Source organism: Electrophorus electricus, chromosome 3 (genome assembly GCF_041902795.1).
Source record: "Electrophorus electricus isolate QZ-2024a chromosome 3, ASM4190279v1, whole genome shotgun sequence".
NCBI lineage: Eukaryota > Metazoa > Chordata > Actinopteri > Gymnotiformes > Gymnotidae > Electrophorus > Electrophorus electricus.
In genome coordinates, this window is record NC_137499.1 from 29891991 (window position 1) to 29895930 (window position 3940).

A 3940-nucleotide genomic window follows, 5' to 3' on the forward strand; every position below is an offset into this window, starting at 1 on the left:
CATACACACACACGAGAGAGAGAGTGTGTGTATATAGTGCCAGTTTACTAGCTAACGAGGAAACATTTCTGAAACACTTCTGGGCACTTTCCCCGTTAAGCAAAAACAGCTCTCATTTCTCTTAAGTTTTTAAGATTATTCAACATGTGTCTGTCTCCCCCCTTCACAAATGCATGTGTCTCTCTCCCTGCTTCACAAATGTATGTCTCTCTCTCCCCGCTTCACAAATGCATAAGTCCCTCTTCCCACTTCACAAACACGTCTCTCTCCCCGCTTCACAAATGCATGTCTCTGTCCCTGCTTCACAAATGCATGCATCTCTCTCCCCACTTCACAAATGCATGCATCTCTCTCCCCGCTTCACAAATGCATGCGTCTCTCTCCCTGCTTCACAAATGCATGTCTCCCTGCTTCACAAACACGTGTCTCTCTCACCGCTTCACAAACGCATGTCTCTGTCCCTGCTTCACAAATGCATGTCTCTGTCCCTGCTTCACAAACACATGTGTCTCTGTCCCTGCTTCACAAATGCATGTGTCTCTGTCCCTGCTTCATAAACGCATGTGTCTCTGTCCCTGCTTCATAAACGCATGTGTCTCTGTCCCTGCTTCACAAAAGCATGTGTCTCTGTCCCTGCTTCATAAACGCATGTGTCTCTGTCCCTGCTTCACAAACGCATGTGTCTCCCTCTTCCCGCTTCACAAATGCATGTATCTCTCTTTCCCCGCTTCACAAATGCATGTGTTTCTCTCGCCGCTTCACAAATGCATGTCTCTCTCTCCCTGCTTCACAAATGCATGTCTCTGTCCCTGCTTCACAAACGCATGCCTCTGTCCCTGCTTCACAAACGCATGTCTCTCTCTCCACTTCAAAAACACGTGTCCCTCCCCGCTTCACAAATGCATGCGTCTCTCTCCCCGCTTCACCAATGCATGTCTCTCTCCCTGCTTCACAAATGCATGTGTCTCTCTCCCTGCTTCACAAATGCATGTGTCTCTCTCCCTGCTTCACAAACACGTGTCTCGCTCTCCCCGCTTCACAAACGCATGTCTCGCTCTCCCCGCTTCACAAACACATGTCTCTTTCACCGCTTCACAAAAGCATGTGTCCCCCTCCTGCTTCACAAATGCATGTGTCTCTCTCCCCACTTCACAAATGCATAAGTCTCTCTCCCCACTTCATAAATGCATGTCTTCCAGCGCACATGTTGTTTTTCAATGTTTTATATTGGTCAGTGTGAAATTCTGCAATAAACCAAGTTAGAACACAACCGAATTAGAAACCAACAATAAACCAAGTTAGAACACACATTTCCAAACTTTCTTTGAGAGTGATATTCCAATTTTTTTCTGATATAGACATCGGTAAACTGGGCAGTATGTAACAAATGACCAAACTGCTTCAGTCCATGCCTTGTCTTTGTAGAAGCCCAGTCACACTACCATTATCTGAAGCTACAGGAATCTAAAGTCAACTGAAGTGTTGTCATTTGACGGCTTTCAGAATATGAGTCTTCTGTCTGTGCTTGTTTCTCTCTGTCCATCTGTCTCATGGTGTGTCGTCATCGTGTCCCTCAGGACAGTTCAGGACTGTTTGTGTGGCCCTTTCTAACACATGGTAGCATCGATCTTACTAATTATTCTGTCAGCGAGCATGTTATTGTCCGTGTCCATATGTGCGTCCCAAGAGGAGGATCCGTTCCAGCTGAAGTAAGCTGTCGCGCTATGCCTGCTGCTGGCCTGGAATGGTGGGGGCAGGTAGGCTAATTAAAACGCCTGCCATCAGACTCCGTCTCTGAAGGCAAATGGGTGAGTGAGGGAGGTGGCATGCTGGAGGATGCAGCCTGGTACCCTCCTTTTCCATCCCCTCTCAGCCCTTTTTAAAAATTTGCCCCCGACACATACTGCTAACGAGAGAGCTTTGATACATGGCTCCAGCTTTAAAGCGCACCGTGTGGTGACCCTTGACCCTTGTGGCCTTGCTAAGCCTGACCCAGCGCTGCTACCACAGACTGAACCCCATTCATGGCATCCGAGTTAAATCCTGACCTGCAAGGGGTGAAAGGTCATGCTCAGACATGGCAAAGCAGTGGTGTGTGTTGATTGGCCTGATGGAGCCCAGAGGAGCAGACATGGAAAACGAGACAGAAGACAGAAGATCTGAGTATGCCTCAGTGAATGCTAAGCTCTGTAATAAAGTCACTCAGTAGGACTCGATATTTGAGTTTTTTAAGAAATAGTGAAAATATCTTAACAGACACTACAAACATAGGCCATAGACAAAAAAAAAAAAAAATGAGGTTACAAGTTATTACATCCAATCAGGAGAATACTAGAATCCCAAAATGTATTAAAGTTATCTTTAAGCAGTCCATAACACATCTGTGAGGGACTAAGGACCTCAGGCTCATACTGTTGTCTGCTTTAGCTGTGGGTTGAGGAAGGAAGCTGTTGTACCACATGTAATTAGCCGAGGTAACACGAGTTCTTCTCCCTGAAGTCCACCAGAAGGTGAGCAACAAGAAGCAGGTTTTCTTCAGCACAGTGTCTCAGGGCCCTTTTCTGGGTAACGGGCAGACACTACCTAAGGCTTTTGGTAAGACAGAATTATATCAGATTTATTCACTTTTCAACTAAGTGCTGACCTGAGGGAGAGAGAGAGAGAGAGAGAGAGAGATGGGAAATCGATATGTTCATGCTGTTCACTGTTCTTTTTCCTCCTTTTTGTTCCCAAGCTTGCATTTGTTGTCACTCTCATTTCCGGTAGCTCACAAGGCAAGAATGCAAATGTATACATATACCAATGCATGATCTTGGTCACTGTCCACGCTTGTCATTCAGCGGACACTCAGTGTGCAAGAACGCTCCCACCACAGGCAAACAAACAAACAAACAAATAAGGGGCCGGCAACAGAAGCAATGCGTTTGTGTCAGGAAAATAGGTCATCCCTCGGCATTCTCCCCACAGCATTCCCAAGGATGCACATGCCTCGGTCAGCCCACATCCCAACCCCTCCACATCCTAGTGCAGCCAGGTTCTGCAGGAATGCAGAAGAAGCAATTGTTCTAATGGCCTTTTGCATTTGCATCTTTCTTTTCCTCACAGAGAACACCGGAGAACATCATAAAGAGCAACATAAAATGGGATAATCCAATCTCAGGAAGAGTCATCGTTTAGGGGCTACAGGACAGTGACTCATTGCTTTACTTACATGCTTAAGCACACACATACACACACACGGATACAGTTAGCAAACTTGCCTTTATTCAGGCAAGCCCAAATGAAGCCTAAAATATATTTGGAGTATAAATATATTTTAGGAGTATAAGCCTAAAATATATGTGGCCCTTCTATAGATTATAAATTGTGTACAAAAATGTAGAAGTTATATGCACGATGGTTTCCAGAACATGGATGAATCCCAGTCTTGGTCTCAGTGTCGGCGCCAGTGTTGAATCATCAGTGGAAATTCTTTTTAATTTTGAAAACTTCTCTATAGTGTATAGACATATCTAATCTTCAGTGAGCTAACAAATGTTATGCTTAATAAATGCTTCAATCTTTATTATTTTAAGAAGATATTTTACATTTCTTTAAAGAAATGTATTATCTTTAAACAAATGTCAAGGGATGCAACGATCCACACTTTCTCCTAACGAGTGTCTTAAGAGTAGGGAGGGTTATTAATGGATATGGTACTCTCAGGGGTGCTGTAAATTAAAAATCTTCTGTTATTTGGTGAAAGCCCTCTACAACCTTTTATTGATGAGTCACTGTCTTCAGTCACATATGGCATTTGCTAAATGGTCACAGGAAACTATTCAGACCACAGAGAGCCTCAGTCAATCCTCCATCTTTCCAACTGCTGATTGCTGGGGGTCACTGGATCCATTGCTCTGAATTAACTCATTTACACGGTGGCAAAAAATTTGACTGAAAT